Genomic DNA, 17081 nt, shown 5'->3' with positions numbered 1-17081 from the left:
TAAGCTTTAAAAGCCCCTTTCCATTCAATCCATAACCTCTCTAGTTTTTTCTTTTAACTTGTAAAATGTAAGAAGATGATCTCACAATTCTGAGTTTGATTAGCTGATCAGTCTCTCTTTCATTTAACCCTGATATGGGCTCCTGTTGGCCCTAATCTTTATTTTAAACACCATTCTCATAGATTTTTTATTAAAAACCAAAATTAACATCAGATTTCTTAATAAATTGGACATTTTTCCAAAAATGTGAACTTAAGAAATGCTGGTACCACTTAACCTTCTGTAAACAATAGAGCACAAATTCTTTCAATTAATATAATGTAGATAGTGGCATTACTTACTCAGAAGGATTACTTACATATTGTTATTCAATGAGAGAATAAAAGGTAACATACAATTACTAAGGATGCTTGAACTTAAACTCAATGTAAAAATAGTGATGTGTGCTTATTTTTAATAGTTTATTGAAATATTAAAGTTTATGTAATTGTGAATGCCACGCTGGCATATAGATAATATCCTCATTAAACTGTCCTACATTCCCATACAGCTATACTTAGTAGCTACACTTACCTACAATCACTGATGTTTTTGTAATTGCCTTGCAAGTTACAGGACATTTTTCTAGGCAGAAAAGGCACCTTCCAGGTCTAATTTTAAGAGTCAGCACTATCAAGTGTGGTACTATTCAAAGACACCAGAAAGACTGTGTCTAAAACATACACCTCTCTCCTTCAGAGGCCTGAATTTCCAAAATTATGCATTTTCTTGTCATGAGCTAAATCATTACTTTGTCTTCTACCAAATAGCAAACTTCTTTTGAAGAAAACATATTAAACCTAATTGATTAATAATAACATTGTGGTTAAGTTTTAGGTTATTTTCTGTGTAAAATTCTGACTGGTACTAAATAAAGGTAACATTAAAAACATTCATCTTTCTTATTCCTTGTACATATGAAGTGCTTCATAGATGTTTGTTCAATGAATTCAGTAAACTGTTATTACCTGCCTGCTCTGTGCCTGACATAATACTAAGAAGCAAGAAAACAAAGTTATCTAAAGGATAATCCTTGACATTCAACTCTAGAGGCAGACACATGTACAACTAAGTGGATTAGTCTAGCAATACATACAGAATTCTACTGAAAAATTCTGGGATGGGTGTCAGAGGAAACAATAATAGATTTGGGCCTTGGAGCATCACTGAATAGGTTTATAAAGGCAATTCATATTTAAAATAAAGACAATAATTCTAATACATATTCTGGCTAAATTTCAGATCTGAAACTTATCTTAAGCTGGAGGAAAGAGTGATATATCAGATGCAAAGAAAGTCTACCTACCTCTAATTAGCAGATTCATACTTTTTTTAAAAAATAACTTTGGTAAAATACACATAACACAAAGTTTACCATCTTGCCCATTTCTGAGTGTACAATTCAGTAATGTTAAGTACATTCACATTGTTGTACAACCTATCTCCAGATCTCTTTTCATCTTGCAAAACTAAAACTTGATACCCATTAAACAATAGCTTCCCACTTCCCAACTACTCCCACCACCTGGCAGCCACCATTCTACTTTCTGTCTCTATGAATTTGACTACTCTATGTACCTTATGTAAGTGAAATCATACAGTAATTATCTTTTTTTTTTACTTAGCATAATGTCCTTCATAGATCATCCATGTGACCTTTCCTTTTTAATGTATATACCACATTTTAAGGTATATATATCACATTTTGTTTATCCATTTATCTGTCAGTGGACATTTGGGTTGCTTCCAGCTTTTGGCTTTTGTGTATAATGCTGCTGTGAACACAAGGGTACAAATCTCTTTGAGACTTTGCTTTCAATTCTTTTAGGTATATACCCAAAAGTGAAATTGATGGATCAAAGGATAGTTCTATTTTTTAGATTTTTTGGGAGAACTGCCAAAATGTTTTGCATAGTGACTGCACCATTTTACATTCCCATAATGTAACAGTGCACAAAGGTTCCAATTTCTCTACATCTTTACAAACATTAGTTATTTTCTGTTTTGGGATAGTAGCCATCCTACTGGGTGTGAGGTGGCATCTCACTGTGGTTTTGATTTGCATTTACCTAATGACAGTGATAATGAGCATCTTTTCATGTGCTTGTTGGACATTTGTATATATCTTTTGGAAAAATGTCTACTCAAGTTCTTTGCCCATTTTTTCATCAGGTTGTTTGTTTTTTCTTCTCAAGTTGTTGGAGTTCTTTATAGATTTAGTTATTAACCCCTTACCATATATAGGATTTGGAAATATTTTTTCCCATTCCATAGGTTGCATTTTCACTCTGTTGATTGAATCATTTGATACATAGAAGATTTTTAATTTTATCAGTCCAATTGATCTATTTTGTCTTTTATTGCCTATGCTTTTGGTGTTATATCTAAGAAATCATTGCCAAATCAAAGCTTTTCCCCTATGTTTTCTTCTAAGAGCTTTAGAGTTTTAGCTCTTACTTTTAGGTCTTTGATCCATTTGGAGTTAATTTTTGCATATGGTGTAAGTTAAGGGTTCAACTGTATTCTTTTGCATGTGGATAGCCAATATTCCCAACATTACTTGTTGAAAAGACTATTCTTTCCCCATTGAATGATCTTGGTAGCCTTGCCAAAAATCATTTGATATGCAAGGATTTATTTGTGGGCCTTCTATTTTATTCCACTGTTCTGTATCTGTATTTTTATGCCAGTACAACACTTTTTATTACTATACTCTATGATAATCATACACACTTTTGTTTGGAAATGCTCCTGGTAGAGTTTATATAGGAACCCAAGTATTCTGTGTACTCTAATAGTTGTAGTCAGGCTTTTTGCCTCCAATGGAAGGAATCAATATCTACTTGAATTGAATCAATTTGGGGTTCATATGAATGCTAGTTTACCTCTGATTGCAACCTAATACTAACAGATTATTTGATTCCATTTTCGTTTTATTTTGGGATTCTAACTAGATCAATTTTTATTAGTATTGGTAGTGAGTTTGTCTTCAAAATGAATACTGCCTTCATCACTTAAATTATACCAGTTGTACCCTTTTACAAATAATTCTTTTTATATTGTGTCAAATCCCCAAACTAAACTGCTATTTTGGATATTTGCAGAAGCATTTTTTGTGAACATCAATTAAATATTTCAGAGCAGGTTTCTTTTAGTTTAAAGTATTTCAAAATAAACACATTGATATCAAAATTGTAGCACATATTAAACCTCAATTATTGAAAGCCATATTGGCAAAACAAATTAGTTCAAAACACAGAAAATCTCTTTTTTGGAAAATTAAACAGTTTTGTGCTGCTTGCCAACCTTCATTTTCTGGATAAGTTATCAGAGATTGATCTCAGAATTCAAAGTTGTTTTAAAAATTCTAAAATTTTAGATTTTCTTTTCTTTTTTTTTTATTTCAGCTTATTATGGGGGTACAAAAGTTCAGGTTACATACGTTGCCCATGTACCACCTATCCCCCCAAGTCAGAGCTCCAGGCGTGTCCATTCCCCAGACAGTGTGCATTGCACTCATCATGTAGGTATACACCCATCCCCTCCTCGCAGCACCCCCTCCCCGAGTCAGCACCTTCAAGCGTGACCATTCCCCAGACGGTGCGCAATGCACTCATCACGTAGGCATACACCCATGCCCTCCCCCCACCCCCCACCTCAGTCTGATATCCGATTGGTATCATTCCCAGATGTGAATTTAGGTGATGATCAGGGAAACTAATTTTCTGGTGAGTACATGTGATGCTTGTTTTTCCATTCTTGGGATACTTCACTTAATATAATGGGTTCCAACTCTCTCCAGGAGAACCAAAGAGATGTCGTATCACTGTTATTTCTTATAGCTGAGTAATACTCCATGGTATACATATACCCTAATTTACTAATCCAATCATGAATTGATGGGCATTTGGGTTGTTTACACTTATATAGACACATAATCTTTGACAAAGCAGACAAAAACATACTCTGGGGACAAGAATCCCTATTCAATAAATGGTGCTGGGAAAATTGGATAGCCACATGTAGAAGACTGAAACAGGACCCACAGCTTTCACCTCTCACAAAAATCAAATCACGGTGGATAACAGACTTAAACCTTAGGTGTGAAACGATTAGAATTCTAGAAGAAAATGTAGGAAAGACTCTTACAGACATTGGCCTAGGCAAAGAATTTATGAAAAATTCTGAAATTTTAAAATTAATTTTTAAATCATGGAATGTTCTACCTCTTATATCAATTTTGAACACATTCCAACTAAGACTGGATATAATTCTACATTTGAAATACTGAATGTATCTATGTATAATATCTCTATGTACTTACCCCCAAAATTGAATTATTTAATTTTAAAAATAAATTATATGTGCAATAGAATTCAAAATAATATATTTAATATTCATTCCATGAGTAAACTGGAAGGAGAGAAGAGAGAGAGCAGGGCTGAAATAGTACTCAAAGAAATAATGGATAAAACTTCTCCAATTTGGCAAGAGACACAAGCCTATGGATTAAATAATCCAAACAAACCCTAAACAGAATAAACTCAAAGAAAACCATGTCAAGATATAAAATGATGAAATTCTGAAACACTAAAGATAAATAAATAAATCTTGAAAGCAGCTTGAGAAAAAACAGCTCCTTACCTGTAGGGTAAAAACACTTTGTATGATAACAGATTTTTCACAGAAACTATTTTTCACATAGCCCAGAAGGAAGTGATACAATGTTTTTCAAGTGCTCAAATAAAAGTACTGTTAACCCAGAATCCTATACTCAGTGAAAATATCTTTCAGAAAGAAAGAAAAATCAAAATATTTTCAGATGAAGGAAAACTAAAAGAATTTATTGCAAGCAGAACTACTCTATAAGAATGTCAACAAGAAGTTCTCTAAGCAGAAAGGAAATGATAAAAGAAGGAACTATGGAATATATGGAAGGAAGAAAGAACATAGTAAAAAAAATATGGGTAAATAGGCTTTCCATCTCCTCTTGAGTTTTTAAAATTATAGTTGATGGTTAAAGCAAAACTTATAACATCATATGATGTGATTCTAAATGTATATAGAGGTAATATTTAAGACAACTATATTATATTAATAAATTGGGTGGGTAAAGGGATACAAGAGAGGTAAGGTTTCTATGCTTTACTCAAACTGATAAAATATGGCACCAGTAACTGTTATGAGATTTTATATGTATGTGTGTGTATATATGTATCTCAAGCACTAAAAATCTATATAAGGCTATACAGATATACAGAGAGAACAATACTGATAAATCAAAATGGATTTCTAAAAAAAGTCCATGTAACCCATAGGAAAACAGAAAAAAGAGAGAAATAACAATCAAAGAGAAAAAAGAGAAAACAAAAAATAAAATGGTAGACTTAGCTCTAACATATTAATAATTATATTGTCAATGGTCTAAATATACCAAATTAGAGATTAGCAGATTTAATTAAAATATGACCCAGATATATGCTGTCTACAAGAAACTCACTTCAAATAAAGTATAATGATAATGGCATATTAATAATAAAAGGATGTAAAATGATATGCCATGAAGACACTAATCAAAGGAAACAGGGAGCAGCTATATTAATATTAATATTAGATAATATATATCTCAGAGCAAAAAAAAATTACCAGTGACAGACAGGGACATTAAATAATGTTAAAAGGGTCAATCCACCGTGACATAGCAATCCTAAATGTGTATCTACCAAATAAATGAGCTGCAAATTATGTGAAGCAAAATCTGATAGAACTGAAAGGAGGAATAAACAAATCCACAATTACAGTTGGAGCTTTTAACACCCTCTCTCAACAATTGATAGAACAAGTAGACAGAGAGTCAGCAAGAATATAAAAAAAACTTAGCAACACCATCAACTAACAAGATCTAATCAACATTTATAAAACATTTCACTCAACAACAGCATAATACACATTTTTTCTAAGTACCCACAGAACACATACTAGGATAGACCAGGTTTCTGAGCCATAAAACAAACCTCAACAAATTCAAAAGAATTGAAATCATACAGAACATGTTCTCCAACAATGAGTCAAATGAGAAATCAATAACAGAAAAATAAAAAGAAAATCTCCAAACACTTGGAAACTAAGCAACATACTTCTAAATAATAAATAGGTCAAAGAGGAAGACTCAAGGGAAATAAAAATACATTAAACAAAATGAAAATGAAAATACAACATATCAAAACTTGTGGGATACAGCTAAAGGAGTGTCGAAAAGGAAAGTTACAGCACTACACACATACGTTAGAAAAAAGGGAAAGCTGGATAACTCATAAATTAATGTTAGCAGTGTGAAATGCTATATCCATTCTGGAAAACAGTTTAGAACTTTCTGAAAGAATTATATATGCAACTATCATATGACCCAATAATTGCAGTGCTGGGCATTTGTCCCAAAGAAATGAAAACTTATGTTCACACAAAAATATGTACATAAGGGAATACTATTCAGCCTTTAAAAAGAAAATCCTGTTATTTGCAACAACAGGAACCCAGAGGACACTATGTTAAGTGAAATAAGCCAGGCACAGAAAGACAGACACCATGTGATCTCACTTACATGTGGAGTCTAAAAAAGTTGAACCCACAGAAGCAGAGAGTAGAATGGTGGTTACCAGGGGCTGGTGTTGGTCAAAGGACACTAAGTTTCACTTAGACAGAAGGAATAAGGTCAAGCAACCTATTTTACGACATGGTGACTATAGTTAAAAAAATGTACTATATACCTGAAAATTGCTAAGAGATTAGATTTTTTAAGTGTTCTCACCAGAAAAAATGATAAGTATGTGAGGTAATATATGTTAATTAGCTTTATTTAGCCATTCCACAATGTATATATATTTTACATCATACTGTATACCATAAATACACACAATTCTTATTTGTCAATTAAAACTCACTAAATAAATAAATACAGTTACTTGGACCAAAAAACAAAAACAAAATCCTGTATATGAATGTTTATAGCATCTTTACTGCTTTATTTGTAACAGAGAAGATATAGAAACAACACAGTTATTTTTGAATGGGTGAATATTTACACTGTGGTACATCCATGCCATGGAATACTGCTCAGTAATAAAAAGGAACAAACTATTGATTTATGGAGGAACCTGCCCGATTCTCCATAATTCTCTAAGAATTTTGCTCTATGAAAAAAGGTAATCCTGAATGGTTATATACTGTATAATATATTTATATATTTTTTACATTATAAATTATAGAAATGGAGAACAGATCAGTGATTGCAAGGGCTTCAGAAGCTACTGGGAGGTGGGAAGAAAGTAGGAGTGTCTAAAAAAGAGCAACAGGAGGGATCCTTGTGGTGATGGAAATAAATGTTCTATATCTTGACTGTGTCAGTAACCTGGTTGTGATACTGTGTTATGGTTCTGAAAGATGTTGCCGTTGAAGGATATTGAGTAAATGATACAAAGAATATCTCTGCACTATTTCTTACATTTGTATATTGATCTACAATTTTCTTAAAATGTTTAATCAAAACAAAAGATCAATCAAAAAGTATTAAAAATATCAACAAATCAGAGAAATGTTTTAAAATACAAAAAATTATTGATTGTTGTGAAGCTTCAAGTTTGACTTGATCTTCTGGTCAACCAGTGTAAAAAAGAAAAACAGTCTATTATATAATTTTCTTCATCAGGAAGAAGGAAATACATTAATTAAATTGTTTATCTGAAGATACAAGGTCTTTCTTAAAACTAAATTTTAAAATAATTTAGATTTTTACATTGAATCCCATCTATAACAGCAAAATATTAAATTGTGCACTCAGACAGTGATAATGAGTTGAGCTTGAGTTGAGCCATGGCTACTCTTGCCAATGCATAGGGTGAGTTGAGAGAAACAGATAAAAGGAGAGAGGAAGATTTTGAAAGCTTTAATCCAACAGTGCTGAAACTCATCCCTGCCCTTTTAAGCTAAGTGAACTAACCACCACCCCTCTGTGGTTTTATTATTATTATTATTTTTAATCACTTTCTCACACTTAGTACTAAACTAATTGTGATTGTTATATGCATACAATTTCCTGTCTTACAAAAATTTAGATAAATTAACATGTGTAAAGAATGAGAGTAATATGTGACACAGGGTAAAGGCACAGTAAGTGTTTGCTATTATAATCCGAAGGTTTTTATGAGGATTAAACTAGATGTTTTTTTCATTGTTTCCTTTATCCAAATATTTATTGAGAACCTACTTTGTGCCAGGCATTGCTTTTTAGTTCCTGGCAACAGAAGAGGGAACAAAAAAGACAAAAACCCCTGCCGTCAAGGAGTTCAACTTTTGCATGAAATGTCTCCTTACCGTATTACTGTTTAAATGTTTCTCTTTCAATACATATAGTTTGTTATTTAAATGAGTATAAATTGCAATTCACCACTTTAGGTTGTAAGAGATGAAGGGCTGGCTAGTACAAGTCAGCACTCCACTCACAGATTGCTGCCACCTGTTAAACCAGTATTTGTGGCATTTTCTAAATAATGGCATGCTTTAATTTCTCTCAATGTCACCCACTCCAAAAACCACCATATGAAGCCTGATCCCCAAATATATCCAGCTTGATTTGTCTTTCAGCTTTATTGTGTGGCTTTCTATTACTTATCAATTATGTTGTGGCTAATTATCTTACCTTTGGAGAAATAAATAAGCTTATGTAAACCTATAATGAAACATTCTGAAACTTACATTGATAGAAATAATATTCCCAATAATTTTGAAAACTAAATGATATGGATAAATTTATCTAGAAATTATAATTGCCAAAAGTGACCCAAGAAAAAATAGAAAATGTACAAATATGAGTAATATTTGAAGAAACTGAATTGTAGGAAAAAAAGAATAGCAATTTCTACTTCTTAAAAGATAACCAAGCCATATGATTTTGCAGGCAAGTCTTTATTAAACATTCAGGAGACATAGGTCCTATCTTATACAAATATTTCAAAGAACAAAAAGTAGAGAAAGATAATCATCATTTGATGTAGCTAATATAACTTTGCTATCAAAACTTAATAAGAATAAATAAATAACTGAACAATAATAGTAAGAGAAAAAATTATAAACATAGGCACAAAAATCCTAAATATACTACTAGCAAAGAGAATTAAGCAGTGGGAAAAATTGTCTGACTAGATGTGATGAAAAAGTAAAAACTCTTCTATCTACCTGAGAGGATAAACATGATGATCATGACGTACAGCCCCCACTGGGGCCTCTGCTATCAAAATACTGAAGGAAGAATGGCCATCCCTGCTGATCATTGGCCTCTCCCTGGGCACTGCTGCTCAAACCAAGTTCTCCAGCTACCTTTGGGCTAGTGTGCTTAACTTCTTGAGATTTCAGAGCATCATAGTTATTTGGGGCTCCTTGTACAAATGGGCAGAATAACCCATTTCTCACTATATGTTACACTGTCCCCTGGGCATAGAAGCTGGGCTTTTTCTATCTTAGGATTTCATAGAGTCACTAATCTAGTTGACAGTAACTCTTCCTTAGAAGTAAACTATCCAATCCAAAACTTACTGTCCCCTTCCCGCAGCTTCACAATTCAATTAACCCCTTCTCCCATCCCTCTCCCTCCCCCAACTTCAGATTCACCCATTTTCCAGCCTGAGTCAATCCCCTCCAACCCTGGCAGCTTATTCTCCCTAATCCAAACCCTACCTTCAAATCCTGAATCCTTACCACCAACTCCTGATTGACACCATTTCCCATGGACACCACACTCCCATTAATATCGTATTTTCATACTGCAGACACTCATGGTGTAAAAATGTCCACAATGCTAAAATTTCCTTTTATAAAAAACAAAGGTAGCAGGAGAAAGAAAACCAGGGGCCACTGTTAAAGGTCTTGCTTGTTTGTTTAAGGCCTGATGTTTTAAAACGCTCTGAAAAAGGACCAAGTTTCCAATTTTTAACAGTTTTATAAAGGTATAATTAATATATAAAAACTGCACATATTTAACGTCTATAATTTGATGAATGTGAAAGCTGTTTTTTCTTTAGAGAAACTTGTCCCCTCATTTTTGAAATTTTGAAATCAATGAAATTTTAAAATAGCTTTTCCAAAGCCTCTAATTTCAATGTTAAAATCTTCTTGTTTGAATAAGAAATATAATATGTAACCTAAGCATTTGTACCCCCATTATATGCTGAAATAAAAAAAAATAAGAAATATAATGGTCTACAGTTCTTATCTTTTGAAGCCCATGCCAGTTATAGCAGACACTGTTAGTTGATTCCCTCTATCTGTTCTTATTCTACTACTTTTTCTCAGTTTTATTCAATTATCTACCCTCCTCCACAGGGCCATGTGTTTCAGGAATCAGAAAGATGGTTCTTAACTGGACTGAACCCATAGTAATAGTATATTTTTTTTTCTTCTTTTGCTTTGGACATGGATTTGTTGCATAATTCTAGCCAATGAAATGATGAAAGGAAGTCTGGGTGGGAAAGGAGGATGACACTTTTGGGAAAGCATTTCCTTACTTTTTTTTAAAAGGAGACTAAAGGAGATCAAGGAATGTTTATCTGGACATTATTGTGTTTGGATGTGGTACCTAGAACTGAGGCAGCCATCTTACTATTACGAGGGGAACTAGCCTGAAGGCCTTGAAAAAGGAAGGGTGGCAAAAAAAATATTGGAAAAATCTGAATCCTTAAAAGGGTCATTGAGCCTATGAATTAATCATCCTGGGAGCTGCCCTACGTCTGGACTTTTTGGTTGGTGAAATAAAATTTTTCCTTATTGTTTAAATCTATTTGAGTTTATTTTTATTCTACTTTCCATTAAAGGTAGTCAAACTGATACAGCCATTTCAGAATGGAAATACTCTGCCTTCCTCTCCACATCTATGCTTGCAGATTACTGAGTTAAAGATGTATGTTTAATTTTCATGCAAGAATTTTGAGACAAAACATTTATTTGAGTTTTCATTTAAGTGATTTTGTTTTTCAACCATAGGAACAAGAATTTAATGTACATAAAGAAAGGCATGATTAATAACCTGGTCTGACACTGGGCTAACTCCACAGAGCAGGCCAGAGAAATTCCCTCTGGATAGTTCAGGTTTTATCTATTCCTTTTTCGGTAACTCAGTATCGAAGACAGAATTTTTGATTAAAAAATAAAAATGGATTCTACCTTTAACAAAATCAGAGGGACTAACTAAAAATGATGCAGGAACATCCAAAGCAAATGAACACTCTTTAGATATATGGCTCACAAGAAAAATGCGAATAAAGAAGAGTTCAGCATATTTATTCTTAACTTTTAAAAAGTTATAATGGAAAATAAAACCATTAAAGTAAGATCAAATTTAGAGTCTGCAGAACACCATCTTTTTTTCATCTTGGCTTAGAACACTAAATCAAAAATGACAATTACTTTTGCCTGTGCTTATCTCAAAGACAGCCAAATAATGTAAGTGGATGTAAGCTTATTCATCCTTATGAATGTAAATCCAAGATTTAGAGATGCTGTACTGTCTTTTGCATTTGTCTCCTCTTAAGGTGGTAGTCTATTCAATTTAATAAACTCATACCTAATATCTTCTGTGGTCAAATCTATGTACTAAGTTCTTGAGGGGCGGAGATGAGGATGGAAATGAGGCAAAGACGAACAAAGTAATTTATGGGCAAAAAAGCCACTTCAAAGTTGTCTGCAAGGCTAATTATTAATAGAATGTTAGTTTCTGATGCTCTTTAATGCTGTATCTAAACAAAACATCAAAGGGCAAAGAGAAATGAGAGGCTATCTTCAGCTGGAGAAGGGGAAAATAACTTCAAAGAAAAGATAGCATTTGAACCTTGGAAAAACATGTACAGTTCCAGTAAGTAAAATCCGGGGTGAAGTCTTTTCCTGTCTGAGGAAATAGCTGAAAGGATATATTTGGGGAAAATATTCAAAGTTTCACACAGTCTATAGTAGTGGATCACAACCTTTGCTGTATATTCAAGTCAGCTGGGAAAACTAAACTTAATGCCCAATCTATATCCCAAACCAAAATATTTGGTGAGGAAACCAGGCATCGGGATTTTATATTAAATAAAATTTTAAGTGATTCCAACAGACGGGCTTTCTTTCTGTTCCAGAATAAGCTTTTCTTTCCCTCCCTCAGAGCTTTATATATGCTGCTCCCTCTGCAAGAATGTTTTTCCTACCAAACTCACCTTCCCTGGCTAATTCTACTAGTCTTTTTGGAATCAAATGTTAACTCTTCTGAAAGCTTTCTTAAAACTTGAATGAAAATTAGATCCTGTTTGTTAAATACCCATTGTGCCCCATTCAATTCCTTCTTAGCACTTACCATAATTTACAATTGTAAATGCATGTATGAGATTGTTGGTACAAGTTTTCTCGCCTCTAAGAACCCTGCCAGTGGGGAGTATGTGAGTTTCACTCACTCATTGATCACCAATTTCTAAAATCATGTCTAGTGGATAGTAGGTATTGAATTAAAACTTGTGGTGTGGATGAATGCATAAATGAATGAATTGAGTATTTCAGGGTATAGGAGATGTGCAAACTATCCATTGTAGAATGTATTTGTATTACCTTATCAGAGAGAACTTTCTCCCTGTAAAAATATTACCCGCTTACTTTACTCTCTCCTATGCTTTATTTTTCTTCATGGTAGTTATCACTACTGATGTATTTATATATCCCTTATTTCCTTAAAATGTCTCCTCATATTAGAATTGAAACCTATAAGCATAGACCTTTTTTGTTTTTTGTTTACTGATCTCCAGTATTCAGAACAATACCTGGCACATATTAGGTGTTCAATAAGTATTCATCAAATAAATTATATGGCATGTGTGAGTTAGGGTAACCAATAATCCAGGTTTGCCTAGAACTGACTCAGGACTTTCATTGTTAAAACCTAGACAGTCCAGGAAAACTGGGATGAGTTGGTTACTACCCTAGATGGTAAGCATTTTGGAAGGGTTGAGGGATTCAGAGATTCAACTAGGCAATAAGGAAGAATTCAGAATAAAGCAAGTATATGCAAAACCATAGATGGTCTTGGGGTTATGTGTGTATATGTGTTTTGGGAAGGGGAAGTTGATTAGACTATGGAAATAGTATACAGGATGGATTAGATTAGAGGAGTAGGGAGAAAAAGAGGTTCTTTTTATGAATTGTTCTCAATAGCCCAAGAAATGGTAATGAGGACCCAATCAAGAAAAAGAGAATGGAGAGGGGATTCACTGAGAGATAAGATAAGCAATGACTGAAGGTCAGGGCTGAAGGAGAGAAAAATTGTTTGATGAGTAGCTTCTGTTTTCTGTGATTGGGCTGAGGAAGGTGGTGAGATTTAGCAGTGTTGCAGAACACGGTATGATACTCATAGCTGTGAGGCTTTGTGATTTATCTGAGCTCTGAAAAATTGAAAGTGTCACACTGGTAATGTTAAAAAGTGACTTAGGTACATGAGCAAGGCTGGACTATTTCCTTAGAGGCATTTACTTATCTATCTCTTTGCAATACATAGGATTCTGAGAAGGATATGCCTACGGAGTGTGTGGGCTTTTTCCCCTCTATGTTGCTGATTTATTCAAGACAATTTCCCAGTGCCATCTCTACAACAAGTGAAATTCATTTTATGATTTTTTTGGTACAAAGATATGAGGATTATCTATGTGACTGATACATTCAAAGAAACTACTGAAAAATGTCTTATCCAAGGAGGTTATTTGAATACTTTTAAATATCCTATTCTTATACACTGCAGTTTCAAAGAAGCCTCTGTGTGTGTGTGTGTGTGTGTGTGTGTGTGAGAGAGAGAGAGAGAGAGAGAGACAATCCTGATCACAAAAATTGATTCAGGTTATCTGGCTAGTTTATCTGCTGTTGCTTTCCTCCCTTACCAGTTGGTTTCCTCTCAAAGTTGTATGTTTAGTTAAGAAAAATTCCCTTTCCACAGAAGAAAACACTATCATTTAATTAAGGATGTTCTATATGTATGCATATATATTTGTGTGTGCATATATATGTATGCATGTACATCTGAAAAGATAAATGGAGATGTGTGACATTTGAATTTACATGATATGGTAGATTACATTAATAGCCCCGATTCTTCAGTCTTCTCTGATTCCAGGCCATTTTCTATATGACTCATCCTGCTAGAGGTGAAGTTGATTTCCTCACTCCTTGATGCTGGGCTAGATCACATGACTTGTTTTGGCCAATGGAATGATGGCAGAAATCATCAAAGGCTAGACATGCTTTTTTATGATTGGGATTACTCTCTTGAATTTCTGTCATTACCATAGAAAACATGCCTGCTGATTTCAGGAGGTCAATGACAGACATATGGAGCAGAGCTGCTCCAGCCAAATCACAAAAGTCAAGCTTAGCTTAGCTCAACCAACCTATAACCTACCCTCAGACATGAAATAATGTGAGAAATAAATGCTTATCATTATACATCACCAAGATTTTTGTGGTTGGTTGTTACACAGCATATTGTTTTAATAGTTGACTACTCAAGAAAATATAGTGGTTTTAAGAGTTAATAATTCATACCAGCCAAATATAAATAACTAACTCTAGATGTTTAGAATTCATATGAAAGAAGGAATAAGAAGCAGTAATCTGGATTTATTTTAATGTATCAAATGCATTTTATAGAAATGCAAGTAACTTCCAAAATGTACTTCTTGACAGCTTAGAGCATTACAAATTCAATTTATTTAGAATAAAAAGTTATAGAAAAGCTTTCTGTGAAGGATTTTAATTTTAAAGAAAAGAGGAGTGTTCAGTAACAAAATGCTTAAGATGGAACTAGAGGAAGTTCCCTATGTATAACTTATTTGCTTACCAGGTATGTGTCAACAAAAGTTTTCTTTCTATCTCAATTAGGATTTACTTTTTCTTCCTTGACCTTTTCCCTTGCTCAGCTGATCTCACTACAGTATGAGTGTCCTTCCCCCAGGGTCATGAATCCTCACGTAAATCATCTAAGTCTGGTATGTGTCAATAAGATCTTGTAGTACCAAAAATAGAAGCAGTGATGATTGAAGGAAAAGATCAGGTGGTAAAAATAAAGGGAAGATTCCCCTTGGTCACCAGTCCTTATTTCTTCTCATCAGTGCTTATAAGTCCACCTGTTAATTTCAGCTTCATAATTCCTATCTTATCTTACTCTTCTTTTCCCAACTCCTCTTGCTCCTATCCTGGCCTCGTTTTTCTACACCTCATTCTTTTTAAATCCATATCCAAGATATGGAAGCCATCATATAAGGCTTAGAACAGGGGAAAAGATGAGTGTGTCCTCCTATTTAAATTGATGTTGATGTGTTTTGGGAATGGAACTCAAATTTACTTTCCTGTAGATAATCATAGTTTAATAACTAGTATCCATGTATTCTTTGGCTATTTGTGCCTTAAGTCAGAAATCCAAAAAGCATAAAAATAATATATTGGTACTTAGGTATTTTTTTTCTGATATGCTATGAAAATGGCACTCAGAGTTTTTCAAACAAAAAGGTTGAAAAATGACAACTCTCTATGAAGATTCTGAGTTACTCACATTCCAAGGATAGACTGGGAGGTGCCCAGAAGTTAAACATGTGCCCCAGTTCCAAGTCTATATGGGCCATCTCTGCCATATATAATTGAAGGTTGAACAAACTTGAATGTTATGAGATTTTATTTTTATGAGAACAGCTTTTAATCTTTACACATAATCTTTGCAGAAACAATACCACAGTTACTAGATTCGTTATGGTTGTAATCTATATAACATGGACAGCAGGAACTGTCTTATGTTACAGATCCAGAACATACATTGGCTTCTATTTAAATACAAGTGTTATATGAGAATGTTAATTGAAATTTTAAAAAGGACAAAATATCCTTCTTATGTTATAAATTCTTATTTCCCTACACATTCTGTTAGAGTCAGGCAAGACACCAAGTTCCGAAAATTCATCAATTCCAATTAAATTTGCATTAGCGACATCCACATTTATCAAAGTGAATTTCTCTAACTACAGCTACCATCTTCTACTCAACTGCCTCTCATAACATTAAGCTGAATATCAGCATGCATCTGATACACTCTGTCTACTGTCAAAAGTGCTTTTCAATGAAAACCTTAACAACTAAGAAATAGACAAAGACAAGTCCATTTTGTAGGTCCGTAAAATGTCCATCTTTGTATAAACCTTTATTCTCAGACTCAACTGGGCTCTAAAATATAGGTTAGAATTCAAGGTCACTAGAACTGGTTAGTCCACATGCAAAGTTTAGGAACTTTTAATTCTAAGTAGGTTCTTATTATTTTGGTGGAAAAATTGTTATTCTTCTCTCTCAATGTGAACTCTATTGATAGGCCAATATAAAATCAAATCTCCTTATACAAGAGGGAAGATAATAACACATTTTATGATGTCAGAGAAGACCAAAGACCTTGAGTTTCCAGAGTTCAAAGCCATTTTGTGCTCCCAGGAATGATTCTTGCCAAAAAAAAAAAAAAAAATCTGGTGATAGTTCCTGTCAGTGAACTACTACTCTCCATGGTAGTAGTTTGTTAAGTATCTGTAATTTTTAGGAGGTTCTCTAATTTAAGCGGCTTTTTCCATCAATATCTCTGGTGAGTCATGGTTTCCAAGACCTTTCAGATACAGAAGGTCCTAGCATAGGGTGTCCTCATATGCCACTCTTGAAGGTAGCTCCTATTGGCTCTGCTATAAATTGTGGATACTCCCTTGCTTCCTAGAATAGTTCCGTGCTCTTGGGTAGCTGAATCACCGGATATTTCTCCCTTGGCACTACTGCTGGGGAACAGCTTTTTGTACAACACTTACCGAGATAGCCTGTGACAGTCACCAGGATGAACCAGCCTTACAAAGAATACTTCAAAATCCTCTACTGTTGAAGGTGGAGATTTTGGATGACACCATACAAAATTGTCACATCACTGATTGTTGTCTTCTCCCTCCCTTTTGATGGTTTGTGATGTG

Source organism: Eulemur rufifrons, chromosome 30, assembly GCF_041146395.1.
Source record: "Eulemur rufifrons isolate Redbay chromosome 30, OSU_ERuf_1, whole genome shotgun sequence".
Taxonomy (NCBI): domain Eukaryota; kingdom Metazoa; phylum Chordata; class Mammalia; order Primates; family Lemuridae; genus Eulemur; species Eulemur rufifrons.
The sequence above is the reverse complement of the archived record's forward strand: the minus strand, read 5'-3'. Positions refer to the sequence as shown.